Raw genomic sequence first — 17124 nt, forward strand, 5'->3', positions numbered from 1 at the left:
GTACCCCAAGTTTGTATTTGGAAATTCTTTAATGACTGATAAACTTTATTGGATTTTTTTTATCTCTTAATATATCCTCTGTATGCAGGAGGTATCATCATCTGTTACGTTTTTGTGCCAAATGCAATTTAGAATATTTCAGTATTAATCTGAACAAGGTTAATTTTCGTAGTTGGTGAAGAGGCGACAGATTCAATTACTTCTTTTATTAGAAAATGATTTTGACATAATACCTTTTGGATATGGGAATGACTTTCAAGTGGTAGGATTGCTTCTTTTTAAATACTTGTGACCTGCTTTTTCCGTACTTGATGGGATTACAGTTCCCAGAATTCCAAGCCAGGTAGGATTTGGGGAATTCTAAGAAGTACAGTCCCAAAACATTTGGAAGACACCAAGTTGGAGAAAGCTGCTTGTGATTACATGCCTGGTTTAACACATATAATGGCCCCTTGATTATAATCTTGCTGCTATCATTCCCACAATTCCATAGTGTAAAAAAAAATCCCTGGTTTAAATGTCTGTGTGTTCCAAGTGCTTTTGTGTTACGGTGGAACAGCAAGACTCTTATCCCATACCTATTTCAGATCATGAGTATTTGATAACATGATAAGAATACTACCAGCAGGTTGTTGAAACTATGTGTGTGGTTTCTTATTTGCTGCCAAGTAGATCAAAGTTTAGCAACACCCCAAGATGCCACCAGATCTGGAAGATTAATTTAAATTCTTTATAGTTTTCATGTGATTTTGGTAGTTTTGTGTAACATCTTGGTGGGTCTTGCAAGATTCCAAGGTGTTGGATCTGTGAGGGAAACTTGAGTCAGATTGCAAAGATAAATGGGAACAAAGCAGGTTGTTGAACCTTGAAAAGAAAAGCAGTGCTGTTATCAAGTATAGCCACTAGTTGAAATACATGGCACATGCTTGAAACATTCAAAAGCTCAAATGAATATGCCTTCCTTACTATTATTTTCTTGTGCTTCTGAAGTTTTGGAATCTAACGAAAAGCTATCCTGGAATACAAGACAGCAAATGACTTAGAGAAACTTGTGCTCTCCTTACTTAGAATAAAGCTTGTAATTAAACTTTCTTTTTTACTTCTAATATATTTGTTTTATCAAATAAAGTCTGCTGTTTGAACATAAGAGGCCAGTATAGACAACACTACAAAAGCTTGATTGGAATCCCATCCATTCATCCCTTTAGCACAGGGTTTCCGAAACTGTCAGGTATTGCCTCCCTTGGTGGAGAGTCCAGGGAAAGTTGTAGTTGTACGTTGTTGTACATATTGTATCAAACAACACACCCCTCCTAAAATAGTAGTTTCAAAGTGAGTGTCATGTTGGAGGAGGCACACCTTTTTCTCTTTTTATGTCTTTATTAAAAATACAATTTCTCTGCATTGTTTTCATTGTTCACTTATATTCCTTTTGGTATTTGAATTTTTAGGGGAGGTATGTACATTAGTAAAGGGAGGATTATAGCAAAGAGTTTAGGATCCCCTGATATAGCAAATGAAATTATTTTGACAATGCATATTTTGTATTAAGAGATGTTTTGATAATGCTACCATATTTTTGAATGCATTTTTTTAGAAGCACTAGCTGAGATTTGCTTTAGGGCCAAATAATGGCCAGCTGGGATTGGGGAAGGACAGATTTTAAAGCTATCTTCAGAACTTGCATTATTGTTTGGACTAACTGTTGCTTTGCTATAGATTTGTTTTTGATGAGTAATCTTATTTTAAGATGCATTATATTTTATATGCACCACTGTAAACACACACACACACACACACAAACACGCACACACACAAGATATACGCATACTTCTGGAAAAGTCCAGGCAAGTAAAAAAGAACTTTGTTTAAAATAATGCTGGTTTTCTAGCTGTGAACTCTGCTTGCCACTTGTAATTTTTAGCAGCAAAGCTAGATGGGTCACTTTTCAGAGAGTAATTAGTACACTAATTGTGTTTGACTGTTTGGCCATGCTGGCACGTTGTAATTGAGGTGGAATGGTGAACTCCTTCATTGGTTCTGTTCAGGGTCTTACTGTTGATAGTGCAATATAATGAAGCTTGTCTAGACTTCAGAATGGATGGAACATATCTGACCTTTCCCAAGGCTCAGAAGAGAAGCAAAATGGAAAAGTAAAAATAAAAGGAGGGGTCTGGGACAGATATTTTCATAGATGACTTGAAGCAAAGAACAAACACACTGCCTTTTCACAAAATGTCGTAACAACCGGCTGAAGAGTGAGCGTAATTCTGGTTAAGAATTGTAAACATAAATGTTTTAAAAAGAAGAAAAAAGGTATTGGAACTATTTAATATATCTAATGAGATCATCTGTCAGTCAACCAAAGGGATCTCAAACCTTCTCCCCAGAGAAGGGGAGAGGCCAGAGGCCAATTGAAAATCATGGAGGAAGCCAAGTTGAAGTAATGGCAATGTGAGGACAGAAAAGCTCAGAAAAACAACCTGTGAAAGAAACGTAAACTTGTTTTCTTCAGGGAAACGGGGATATTGAAAAGGAAAGTAAATTCTTACTCATTCTTTATTGAAAACCGTCAACTGTTTAATCGCTTTTTAATTTCCCCTGTGTACCTTGAGATCGGCTGCCTGCAATTATATCCAGTTGCAGACTATTAGGGGAAAGCAAGAAAGTTCCATGAATTGTCCATCTAAAGCTAGGTCTATTCCTACAATTTCAGAAATGCCAGAGTTAATATACTGACTTTCAACTCAGGTGTTGTTGAATCCACAACTGCATTCAGTCAGAATGGTGGCAGCTTTTTAAATTTAATACAAGGATGGAGAACTAACCGTCCTCAAAGATTGGATTAAACCTGACATCAGTCCTGCCATTAGTCATAGCAGATGGAGTTGATGGTAGTAGAAGCCTATCTGTGTCTGGAGGAATTACCCATTCGTGGTCTGAGGGAAAGGCAGAGAAAGGATGTCTAAGGGCAAGGCCTTAATTTTTAATGTATATAGAAATGGGAATTTCAGTAGACCTGACCCTTATTTCACTCCTGTGTGACCAACTGCATCTATCAAGAATTCTGTCCTAGGAACAATTATTTATAGAGCATTTGTTACATTTGGTCATCTTTAAAAAAAGAGGCATAAAGATAGTTAAAAACAGATCCAAATATGTTAGTGGAGGCTTGTTCTGCAAGCTTGTTTAGTTTCTTAACATTTCATCGCCAGCCTAGGTAACATCATCAGCAGAACTTCTGCTGAAGTGACTTCTTTCAGTTCTCTTCTGCTTTTATAGGTCTTATGTGGTCAGTTGGTCACATTGATGAGGTTACCTAACCTCGTGATGAAATGTTCGGAAATTAAAAACAAGCTTGGAGAACAAACTACCACCCAACATCTACCACCCGAGCTACAAATATTTTCCACCATTTCTAGATCCAAATATAGGTTCTCTACTTGAATTAATAGGTTATCTGTTACTGATGCTAAATTGAAATAGCTCTTGCAATATTTCTATTTTATACTACACTATAGACCTCTGGAAAAGCTTTCACGTTTGATGAGTTATCTGCTCTGACCATTCACATCCTCTTCCACACCTCTACCTAGTAACTGGACATTTCTCAGGAGTAACATAGAAGTTGTTACTCATGCAGATGTGAGGTCTTGCCCTTTGTGAAGTTTCATACAGAATGTTCCTGCCTGTTTGTCTGAATTTGTTGTGCTTTGTCCTTACTTTGATGGAAATTGGATGAAATGCTTCCAAATGTAACAGGAAAAGGATCTGTGTTGTGAAACTGTTCATGTATTTTCTCTCATTAGAACGATTATAAAACAGGATAGGTGTACACAGAAAGGTGAGACTGTGAGAAGTGATGGGACAAAGGCAAGACTCATAGCCAGTACTCATTTTGAGCAGAATTTACATTGCAGCATTTTAGAGGTATAACATCCTAATTAATTTTATATTGGAGTTGCCAGCTGGAAAGCTGTATAATGGAGTTGCCAGTTGCTTGATTCTTGGCAGCAGAGATGGGGGAACGCAACCTTGAAGTTTAAGTAAGTTTAACATCATTGGGGAATCAGGATTCTCTTAAAGACCACATGATTCATTGCAGTGATTTTTTTTGATAACTGGCAAAAAAGATAGTAAAACAGGCTGCAATTTACTTAACAACCACCCAGCTCAGCAACAAAAATACATCGTACATTGTGAACTTACCAGTAACCTTAAGTCTGCCTAGGATTTGCATAATCTATACTGGATTTGAATCTGGGGTGCTTATTAGGAATCATAAGATAACAGGAACATTTCTACCTTGTTTAGATTGTATTATTACAGTTTCATAATACAGCTCAGGCATGATTCACACAAAATATATATGTAACCCAAGAACGTGGCTGAATGTTGAGATTTAGCCTGTGTGGAGATTATATCACAGTGCAAACTATACACAGTGCAACTTGTCCAAGCAGTTTCCAGAGTTTTTATCATCCCCAAGTGGTTAAAATTAAGAGTTATCATCTGTTTATGGTAGTATGTCTGGAAATAATATTTCATTTTAAACCATTTAGTTGCAAATATTTGAAGTAAATTTAAATGCTGAATGGGAAACGTGGTTGGGAATCTGGAAGAAAATGCAAATTATACCTACAAGAGGAGAAATGTCCACTATTTATGGCTTTAAATTTGCTATTTGTGAATAATATAATTGATGTAGAGACCATAATGAAAAAAAAATCAAGCTTTGGACTTCCAGATTTGTGGAGGCAAACTGTGTCCCAGTTGTCCCTTTTTATCAGTTTTTTTTAAGGCTGATGCTTTGTGAAAGGCTGTGTGAAAAGTTATGCAGTGAAAGAAAAAACAACCCTGAATTTTAAGTAAATTACACAAGACATTTTTATTAAAGTTTGCTTGAATGAATGAAATCAAAGGATTTGTTTTCCAACCCATACAGCTTCAGAGTTTTTGAAAATACTTTTGTAAAATTCTTTTATCACATGAATGCAGACTCCTTACACGTGAAATAAAATTAAATTGAAAATAACTGTGAAAGTCATTATTTTCATCATGTTTTTGAAGGCCTCTTTTTACTTAACTACAGCAATTTTTCAACAGTTTAAAAGGTGAACTGAAGAGTTACTTGAAACATTTTTGGGCCTGAGTGCCCTTACATATCACGCTCTGTTATAATTTAGTAGTATAAAGTTGATCCTGGGTGAGTTTTGGGCTTGCATGCTCCTGATCTGTAGTGGGCTGCCGTGCCTTTTCGAAGTCTTCTGTCTTGAATGGGCTAAGCATAGGAGTTTGATCCCTAAAATGCCTTCTTCAAAAAAGAAGGTTGTTGGTTTTAGTTACTCATAGTTAAAGTCAAACTGATTTCTAACTGATTTATGATGTTTGCTTTTTTAAGCTAGATTCAAATGTAACATTACACTTAAAAAAAAAAGCTTCAAACTTTTTTCAAGGACAGCCAGAGTTTTATTCTCATAATGTTACACCATGGTTTACACACACACACACACACACACACACACACAGAGAGAGAGAGAGAGAGAGAGAGAGAGAGAGAGAGAGAGAGAGAGAGAGAGAGAGAGAGAAAGAGAGAGAGAGAGAGAGAGAGAGAGAGAGAGAGAGATATTATTATTTAAGTGCAGTAATATCCAGTATACAACCATTAGCATTATTTTTTTTAGGAAGGCAGAAATATTCCATCAATAAATGGATGAATTTGATGAGAACAAGTCTTCCATTGGTTTTTTTTCCACCTTTTATGTTCGTACTTAAAACTACCTTTTTCCTCCTTCCTGAATAGGATCTGAAAAGCAGGTTAATCAACAAAAAGAGCATTTCCATCTGGATGGAAATACGTGTTTTTCTGGATCTGCCATTATAATCACTCAACAATTCTAGAAAATCCAAGAAATTTTCATTAAACAGCTTAAGATGAAAAGAATAAACCATAGGAAGAAACTTGGCACAATAATTTTTATTTATTAAATTTTTTCCCTGCCTTTCTGTTTGTGTAAATACTCATGGAAGCTTACCGTGTGTGTTTCTGCATATGTGTCTATAAATACACATTTCATAACCATAAAAACAATCAAAAATTTAGAAAAATAAATATTAAAATCAGCATCATTAACATAATAATTGACAACATGGGTTATCGGCAGATAGTTAATTTTAAGCAATTAGATTACTAATTATATATTATGCCAATAGTACTTTCAGTATATTTAATTACCTTTCATGTGTTGAGCTTAGAAAAGAAATATTTCTGCAAAGTAAAATATCACAGAAAAAATCTTCCCATTCTCCCTATACAATGAAATTCACTTCTCTTTCTAAAAACAACAATAACGATGCTATTAATAACTAATGCTCTTTCATAGTGGATGAATTGGATTAAAAATGCATGTTGAGAAAATCTAATCAACAGATTTATATATAATAGGAAAAAAACTAAAGGTGAAACTTAAACTTTTGTAAGACTCAAATGAAAGTGGTGGACTTTGACGAATATAAATCACCGGGACCCGACAGATTACATCCCAGAGTTCTGAAGGAGCTGGCAGATGTTATCTCAGAACCATTGCACCATATTTTTCAAAAATCCTGGAGCACTGGGGAACTACCAGAGGATTGGAAAAGGGCTGGTGTGGTTCCCATCTTCAAGATAGGAAAAAAAACAGACCCAGGAAACTCCAAACCAGTCAGTCTAACCTCAATACCTGGGGCGATCCTAGAAAAGATAATCAAAATACAGATCCACAAACAACTAGACGCAAACAAAGTTATAACGTAGCCAGCACAGTTTGTTAAAAACAGATCATGCCAAACCAATCTTCTTTCATTCTTTGATAAAGTGACTAAATTAGTAGACCAGCAAAACACTGTGGACATAGTATACTTAGATTTCAGTAAGGCATTTGACAAAGTAGACCACAATCTACTGCTTGGTAAACTAGAAAAATAGTTGGAATAGACAACCATCACCACCAGATGGATTTATAGCTGGCTGACAAACTGTACTCAATGAGTAGTCCTCAATGGTACCACATCAACATGGAGAGAAGTAAGCAGTGGGGTACAACAAGGCTTAGACCCAGTACTCTTCATTATCTTCATAAATGACTTACATGAAGGAATAGAAGGGGAGCTCATCAAATTTGCAGATGACACTAAATTGGCAGGAATAGCCAACACCCCAGAAGACAAGCTCAAAAAGATTTTGACAAACTGGAACAATGGGCCCTACCCAACAAAATGAGTTTTAATGTGGAGAAAAGCAAAGTTTTACATTTAGGCAGGAAAAATCAAAGATATAAGTACAGATTAGGTGAGACCTGGCATTGTTATAGATGGCCAAACCAATAGGGCTGTGAAGATGTGGGGGCATGCATGCACATATATAAATTGAGAAAAAAAATATAGCATTCACCTTCAAAATAAAAGCAATGCAGTTGTATTAAATGCAGGACTTTTTTTCTCATAGAACGCCCAGAATGGAGTTCCGGCACCTTTTTTGGATGGAACTTTGTAGGGTAGGCAAGGTGGGTTGTATGACATATGTGAGTTCCAGCACCTTTTTCTTTTACAAAAAAAGCACTGATTAAATGTATGGTGTACACTTATTTACATTTGATTCCTAATTTTCTAACTGACCTCATATGGGCTGGACAAAGGGTCGGATATGGACCAGGGGCCATAAAATGCCCAGGTCAACGTTAAGGTCTTTTTAGTTAGCTTGGAATGAAGGTCTCAATGCACTTTTCTTTGGGCTAGCTAGCTGATCCGGACTGCAAAAATGAATAAGCACGAGATGACAGGAAAATGATGTGGAAAATCCAACCTCTTTCCTGCCTTGTTCATTTGGATTTTGGCAACTGGTATATATAATTAGTGCTAGGATAATAAAGGAAAGAGACAGAATCCTGTTAGGATGTTTCCAGTGCAACTGAAATGTATTATTAGGTGTAACTCGTCAGGGGTTCCTGCTAAAGATGGGGCAAGGTGAGTTACTTTGCAGAAAGAAATTAAATAAATAAATGAACAAATCAAGGCTATTAGAAGTAGAGCTGCGGCTTTTTGCATATGAACAATTGGTAGTTAATTCCAGTTCTTCTGGTCTAGTAGCGTGTTGTCATCTTAATCAGACCTCACACACGAGGAGTTGTGTTGTTGCTTAGTGAATTAACTAGCTAATTTCAGATTTTTTTTCAGAACAAGACAAGTGGGAGCCATCTTTTTTGCAAGGAAAGGTGACGGAAAAAGCACAGTGTATTAAAGCTCTGAGAACTTCAGATTAGCTAGCCTTTTATATTAGAATGTCAGGAATAGGCTTGTAATCTAAATACAGTACCTGAACCCCCAAACTAGAAGATGTTTGGGATATTTTCTCCAGCATCACTTAATTTAATTTAATAATTTAATAATTTAATTTGTATACCGCCCTTCTCCCGAAGGACTCAGGGCGGTGAACAGGGCAATACATAATAAAAACCAGGATACAAAAATTAAAAAGTAATTAAACTACAATGCCCGTAATAAATTAATACATATTAAAAGTTAAAACCGATTATAAAACCCAGCCCCAAATCATCAGACCAGGCCAGCTTGTTCAAAAAGAAAGGTTTTGAGATCGCGCCGAAAGGAGCGAAGGTCGGGGGACGTTCGGAGCTCAACCGGCAAGCGGTTCCAAAGGTCTGGTACACACCACAGAGAAGGATCTCCCCCTGGGGGCCACCAATCGACATTCCTTGATCGGAGGCACCCTGAGGAGGCCCTCTCTGTGGGAGCGCACTGGACGGAGGGAAGTTGACGCCGGTGTTGCCGTAGGTAATCCGGACCCATGCCATGTAGGGCTTTGTAAGTCATCACTAACACCTTGAACCTCACCTTGCTAGAACAAGTTATTCTCACTCCTTCTCTTTTTCCCTCTGCCAGCATGTGTGTATATAGGAGTTAAAACACCAGGCTGGAAACCAGGAGACTGTGAGTTCTAGTCCCTTATTAGGCGTGAAAGCCGGCTGGGTGACTTTGGCCCAGACACTCTTTGAGCCCAGCTCCCTCTCAAGGTTGTTGTTGTGGAGAAAAAAAGGAGTATTAGTTATGTTTGCTGCTTTGAGCTATTTATAAAAATAATAAAAATGGGATGTAAATCAAAACAGAGTAAAAAATGTATCTCTTTCCCAAATTTGTGTATTGTGGGGAGGGAGAATGAATGTAAAATATTTCTAATGTGCTGAATAACTTTCATCCCCAATGATGTTTTGAAGCCATGTATTAAAGTCTTCCTGGTGCTTAAATTCACAACATCGTCCGGGATTTAGTCGAGGGTGAGCAAGCGGACCTGGCTTGCATTACGGAAACCTGGTTGGGCCCAGAGGGTGGTATCCCCCTGGTGGATCTCTGCCCACCAGGCTTCCGGGTGCTACACCGGCCTCGGACTCAGGGTAGGGGTGGGGGAGTGGCTGTAGTTATGAGGGAGACCTTATGTCCGCAGGAGGCCACCGTTCCTCAGATAGTCGGGTGTGAATCTCTCTTATTGAGGTTTGGTCCTAGGGCGCAGTTGGGCTTGCTGCTCGCGTACCTTTCGCCTAGTCGCGTAGCAGCAGCCCTGCCTGAGCTTCTCGATATCCTCTCAGGGCTGGTGATTGAGTTTCCTAAACTAATGGTTTTGGGAGACTTCAATCTACCATCCCTGGGAGGAGTATCTGAGTTAGCTCGGGAGTTCATGGCTTCCATGACGGCCATGGACCTGACGCAGGTAATTCATGGACCAACCCATGAGGGAGGCCACACCCTTGACTTGGTTTTCTTATCTGGTCGGTGGTTAGATGATCTTGGTGGGGGCTCCCCAATTGTTATGCCCCTGTCATGGACCGACCATCATCTCCTGCGGCTGGTCTTCCGTTTTGCCACCCCCCACCGTGGGGTTGTTGAGCCAACTAGATGGTTCCGCCCCAGGCGCTTAATGGACCCTGAGAGGTTTCAGGCAGCGCTGGGGGCCCCACCTGCCTCCCCAGCTCACAGCTCGGCGGATGCCTTAGTGGAGGCCTGGGAAAGGACGGCCACGGAGGCACTTGACCGAGTTGTACCCTTGCGGCCCCTGACCCGGCGCAGATCCCAATGGGCTCCATGGTTTTCCGCGGAGCTCCGGGAGATGAAGCGTCGGAGACGGGGCCTAGAGAGCGTTTGGAGGTCCACCCGATCTGAATCCGACCGATTGCGACTAAGAACCCATATTAGGTCTTATCTCGCTGCGATGAGGGTAGCGAGATCTAATTATTTCGCTGCCCTCATCGCGTCCGCAGATAATCGCCCGGCCGCCCTGTTTAGGGTGACCCGCTCCCTCCTCAACCAGGAGGTCAGTGAGGATCCCTTGCAGGGGCGTGCCGAGGAATTTAGTCAACATCTGTCGGACAAAATCGCTCGGATTCGGACCGGTTTGGACTCCGACTGGGCAGTATCGGATGATCAGGACACGAGTGATCTTGTCGATGTCATCTGGGAGGAGTTCGATCCTGTGACTCCGGAGGAAGTGGACAGGATCATGGGGAGGCTGAGCTCCACCACATGTTTATTGGACCCGTGCCCTTCCTGGCTGGTTTATGCAGCCCGGGAGGGGACACGAAGCTGGTTCCAGGCGGTTATAGCTGCTTCTTTGAGTGAGGGCAGTTTTCCCGCCGCCTTGAAGGAGGCGGTGGTGAGACCTCTCCTCAAGAAGCCTACCTTGGATCCGGCTGTTTTGAATAACTTTCGTCCAGTCTCCAACCTTCGCTTCCTTGCGAAGGTTGTTGAGAGTGTGGTGGCACATCAGCTAGCTCTGGTCCTGGATGAAGCGGATTATCTAGACCCGTACCAATCGGGCTTCAGGCCTGGGTACAGCACGGAGACGGCATTGGTCGCGCTGGTGAATGATCTCTGGAGGGCTCGGGACAGAGGATACTCCTCTGTTCTAGTCCTATTAGACCTCTCAGCGGCTTTCGATACCATCGACCATGGTATCTTGCTGCGGCGTCTCAGGGGATTGGGAGTGGGAGGCACGGTTCTTCAGTGGTTCTCCTCCTATCTCCTGGGACGTTCGCAGTCGGTGTTGATGGGGGGGCAGAGGTCGACCGCGAGGCCTCTCGCTTGTGGAGTCCCTCAGGGGTCGGTCCTCTCGCCCCTTCTGTTCAACATCTACATGAAGCCGCTGGGTGAGATCATTCGTGGTTTTGGAGTTGGGTATCATCAGTATGCTGATGATACCCAACTTTTCATTTCGACCCCAAACCACCCCAGTGATGCCCTCGATGTGATGTCCCAGTGCCTGGAGGCGGTCCGGGTCTGGATGGGGAGGAACAGGCTTCGTCTCAACCCCGACAAGACGGAGTGGCTGTGCGTACCGGCATCCCGGGATATTCAGGATATCCCACCCCTCATTATGGGGGGTGAGTCATTACCTCCTGTAGATAGGGCTCGCAACTTGGGAGTCCTCCTAGATTCACAGCTCTCTTTAGAAGACCATATTGTAGCTGTAACTAGGGGGGCGTTCGCCCAGGTTCGCCTGGTGCGCCAGTTGCGGCCCTATCTAGACCGGGATGCCTTGCGCACGGTCACTCATGCGCTCGTGACCTCTCGTCTTGATTACTGCAACGCTCTCTACATGGGGCTACCCTTGAAGACCACTCGGAGGCTCCAGCTGGCACAGAATGCAGCCGCGAGAGTTGTGTCGGGGGTCTCCCGATACTCCCGTGTTACACCTTTGCTCCGCGAGCTGCATTGGTTGCCAGTTGTCTTCCGGGTGAGGTTCAAGGTGTTGGTAATGACCTACAAAGCCCTCCATGGCATGGGTCCAGAATACCTTGGGGAGCACCTGCAGCCGGCGTCAACTTCCCTCCGCCCAGTACGCTCCCACAGAGAGGGCCTCCTCAGGGTGCCGCCGGTCAAAGAATGCCGACTGGTGGCCCCCAGGGGGAGAGCGTTCTCTGTGGGTGCACCGGACTTATGGAACCATCTTCCGGTAGAGCTCCGGATGGCGCCCGACCTCCGCTCCTTCCGGCGCGACCTTAAAACCCATCTCTTTAAGGAAGCGGGCCTGGCCTGATGGGATGGGGTGGGTTTGTTATTATGACTTTAATTTTAAATTTGTACTATTTGTACTATGGGCATTGTTTAATCATGTTTTAATAATTTTAACTTTTGTATTTGTCTTTTACGTATTGCCCTGTTAACCTCCCTGAGTCTCTTGAGAGAAGGGCGGTATATAAATTAAATAAATAAATAAATAAATAAATAAACATAGGATATCCAAAAGCTCTTTTCTCATTACAAGCAAAGGTCGGAGCTACAACCTGACCTCATGTATCATTAAGGGAAAGTGACTGGCTGCTATGAGAATGTTGGTGAAACGCCATTTCAAAGTACATCCTGGGTGAGGATGACGCAGGGCACACCCGAAGCAAAGAAGCTGTAAAAAATAAAAACAGACGGGAAATCAGGCAAAGGGAATAAACAATTTTGGGAGGAGAGAAAAGAAAGAATTGCTTAGGAAGGGGGGCAAAAGGATGCATTTAAAGAGTTGCTTGAATGTAGCAATGTTGGGTGCCAGGAAATACAGGTAGTCCTCGACTTACGGCCAACATTGAGCCCAACATTTCTGTTGCTAAGTGAAACAGTTGTTAAAGGAATTTTGCCCCATTTTACGACCTTTCTTAACAACAGTTGTTAAGTGAATCGCTCCAGTTGTTAAGTTAGTAACACAGTTGTTAAGTAAATCTGGCTTCCCCGTTGACTTTGCTTGTCAGGTATTTGCAAAAGGTTATCATACCTCCCAGGGACACTGTCACGGTCATAACTATGAGTCAGTTGCCAAGCCTCTGAAATTTGATCACATGACCATGGAGGTTGTGAAATGGTCCTAAGACACTTTTTTCAGTGCTGTTGTAACTTCGAATGGTCACTAAATGAACTGTCGTAAATCAAGAATACCTGTACTAGAGAAAATGGGTGCATACAAAGCATAAATCATAGCATATGGCAGCTCCTGGCCCATCTTGTCTGGGTTCAGAAACTAGCCATGATTTAGGCCTAGTTAATACTTGGATGGGAAACTATTAAGAGTTTCACAGGCATCAAACTATAAACTAGATTGGGAAATTGAAAAAAAAAACCTCTCAGAAGAAAACAGTGGCAAATAAGTTCAGTGTGGCTATCAGAAAGCTATGTGATGCACCCATAAAATCAGCCGGGGTTGGGTTTGATTTAAACAATTTTTGTCTTTGCAAGGCATAAAGATGAATTTTACCATATGGTTCTTTATTGCTTTCAGATGGAAAAGCCTGTCATTTGATCACGCCTGGCCCTGCTTGCGAAGGCTGATGAGAATTAGAGTGCAACAGCATCTAGATTATCATACGTAGTCTTTCTTTGAGTTGTATCCACTTTCTTCTTGCACATCTCAACATCTATATCTAATATCTAGTAAAATAATCCAGAGATTTGGATAATTGGTACTCAATTCTCTTTTTCAATTACTAATTACAGGGAAGATATGGAACTTTTGAACTCGCGTTTGGGGGATGGCCGAGTTGAAACTGAATCAAAAGAAGTCTCAGTTCTTCAAAGAGACATAAAATTTACTTTCCAACGTCCAGAAAGAGTATTTTTCATAGTGGTCCAGACGTGACTCAAAAACATTGATTCTATGGACTGTGTCCTACGCTGTTTTCTAATGTTTTACTCCTGGTACATAACAGATAATAAACCTTTATAAAAGACATTCTAAAATATGATATAGGAAATAGGAGTAAGATGTTTTGGAGTGTCCGCCCTATTTTAGAGTATTCCTTGATTAAAAATAGTCATCCAAAATAGATTGAAAACAACAGATTTGACACTAATATAGCTGCTTTGTTTTTGAAGAATTCTCTCAAAATTCACTTCTTTAACTGGGCAAGCTCAAGTTATAATTGTAGCACAGTTGCTTTTAAGCAGCTCAGCTTTGCCTGCCAGCTGTGCCCAATATGGAACATTGTCACTGCAATTCTGCTATCCACACAATATATCTATGGTGGCAGTATAATGCCTTTTCAAAAAGATTCTGGAACATGGGTTGCAACACACGTATTGCACCAGCTAAATTGGTTGCCGTTGGATCCCCTAACTCATTTTTTTTAAAAAAAAAACCTAATTATTTTAAGCCCGCTTTCTTGAGAGAAAAATGCTACCTGTTTCAGTCTCCACTTGTGAGAGCAGGCTGGTTGACAGGTCGGCTGGAAGGGTTGAAGAACAGATGTAGTAGCTGTATCGAACATGATAGAACCTTATAAAAATTTGGGCGTATGAAAAAAGAAAGAATTAGATAACTGAAAGTATGTATCGGAGCAGTCTCAAATGGTTGAAAGAGAAAAATTCCATGGAAAAGATCAAAAGTAGGGAAAGAAAGTAGGATTCAGAACACCACACGCAGTGAATATTATAGATGGAAAACTAGCATCATAAACATTTCGAGTTCTAAAGGGTTGACTCCCCGCTTCAATCTTAATGGTTATGATTAATGGGGTTCTTTTAAAATCCAGTGTGAATTGGCATCCATGGTGGACTTCATTCCAGGATTAACATGCGACAGCCAGTTCTCTCAATTTTTGATTCTGTCATCCCTCTAGTAGTGCAGGGGTAGGCAACCTCGGCTCTTTTATGACTCGTGGACTTCAACTCCCAGAATTCCTGAGCCAGCTTGCCTATCCCTGCTCTAGTGATTCAACTATAGTTTAATAATCAGTTTTCTTCTGATAGTTCATTTTTCTTCTCTTGTATCTTTAGGTCTTTCGTCCTCTTGGCATTGAAAAGAAACCCTGCACCTGGTGGCCATGTATTATGAACCAGAATAAAATATCGTTATCATAAGGAAGAAGGGCTGGCATCTCCTATCTTTCTGCTTTATTCCTTCCCACCTGTTCTTGCTTTGTTGACTTCATAAAAGGAACTATTTTGCACATGCTAGTTTCAAATAGTTCAGTATGTCAGCGTGCCTTCACTGTGATAGCAGCTGTGGATTAAAACCAGATGGCTTGACTTTCTAGGCAGTGGGAGTTGGTGGTAGCATTCATACAATTTGTTCTAAAAGCTTTGCCCTGTGGCAATGTTAGTACACTCACTCGTTCTCTCTTCTCTGTTGAGATGCTTCTGCTTGGTCTTTTGATCTGCCTTTTGGTGCGGGTTTCTGGCTTATTGTACTTGCAGCTTTTACAATACAAGTGTCAGTAGAGGCTTGGCAGCTAGGTTGCTGGTTAGTGCTACTTTTGTGATTTACTTTGGGCTTTAATAAGTATAGAGACATCAGCTCAAAAGACAATAACCCAGAAGTGTGTTTAATTGATAAGGTTGTGCCCTCTTTACTGCAGCACATTTCCCTATAGTGTTGTAGAACAGAGTATCTAGTATTCCTATTCAGTTCTTTTTGTAGAAAACATGTGTTGGAACCATATTCGCGCCTTTTAAAAGAAAAGAGCCGTGGTGGTGCAATAGGTAGAACGCCATATTACAGGCTAATTCTGCCCACTAACAGGAGTTCGATCCTGACCGGGGCTCAATGTTGACTCATCCTTCCAAGGTGGGTAAAATGAAGGCCCAGATTGTTGAGGACAATATGCTGACTCCGTAAACCACTTAGAGAAGGGTATAAAGCACTGTGAAGTGCTATATAAGTCTAAGTGCTATTGTTGTTGCTATTTACAACCCACAAAACTAGGGAGGGTCCTTTCTCAGACGTTTCCCCCAATCACATTCCTGCTATGTGCTAAGCTGGCTTTTATCTGTTTCCTCGACTGCATCTCTTTCTCCTGTCTCTCAATATTGGTAGTGGTATGTGGTATTTTTTCCACATACCATTACATTCAGATAATTTATTCCAATAATAATAATAATAGATAATCTAAGATTCTCCCAATAGAAACTGATCTGCTGCTAAGCCATTTCACACGTATTCATTCTCTCCTGATGCTTCAGTCTCTGAATGATAAAAACCTTTGCATGAATTCATCCAAATAAAATCCACAAGCTCAGCTAATGTTAATATCATTTATTTCCAACTCAGTAACAACAAATATTTGTGGCATCATGGGACTAGTTAATAAGAATGATTATTTAGAACACTATATTGTATATACATCTTTTTCTCTCCTTTATAAGAGAGAGAAACTATGCATTTACACTCTGGTGATGATAGCATCCTAACACCATTTAACTTAATTCAAAATCTAAAATGTATATAATTCAGAGTTGCCTTTCCAGAGAGGGCTGTAAAGCACTGTGAAGTGGTATATAAGTCTAAGTGCTCTTGCTGTTGCTATTTTATACAGGTGGCCCTTGACTTACAACAGTTTCTCAACTGTTTGAAGTTACAACAGTATCACTTACGACCGGTCTTTGCCCTTATGACTATTGCAGCATCCCCATGCTCACATGATCAAAATTGGGACACTTAGCAACTGGCATGTATTTACGATTGCAGGGTCATGTGATCACCATTTGCAATCTTCCCGGCTGGCTCTTGATAACCAAAACTCAATTGATTCTTTTAACGACCATGTGTTTTACGGTTCGCTTAGCAGCCATGGGAAAAAAAGGTTGTAAAATTGGGTGTGATTCAGTTAACAACCACCTTGCTTAGCAATGCAAATTCTGGTCCCGATTGTGGTCGTAAGTTGAGGACTACCTGTATTGTATGAATACAACCATAATTGTGGAATAAGCACGACCAGATCAAGAACCTGTTGACATGTTCTTGCAATACTGGTGGTGCTGTCAGCCTGAATAGATCCCTTCTTCAGAAAGACTTTTGCCCCTGATCCATCGGTCTTTCAAGGACTCTTCAAAGACTTGGTCCTTCACAAAGATCTTAGATCTGTCTGGGATCAGTTTCTAAGACCTTGTGCTTTCATTTCACATCTTTTTTGGAGAGCACTAATTGAGCTGAGAACATAATTATAGCAGAATTAATAACAGGTAGTTTCAAAATGTCCTGTTTAAATTTAATATGCAGTGGTTCTTAGGCAAAGTTAAAGAAGGCTTTAAATTGCCTCAAAGAAAAGTGTCTGAAAAATATCTTTGTTATTAGAGGAACACCAATTGTGGGATAATAAATAG

The sequence above is a fragment of the Vipera ursinii genome, assembly GCF_947247035.1.
Source record: "Vipera ursinii genome assembly, chromosome: 1".
In the NCBI taxonomy this organism is placed as follows: Eukaryota; Metazoa; Chordata; class Lepidosauria; order Squamata; family Viperidae; genus Vipera; species Vipera ursinii.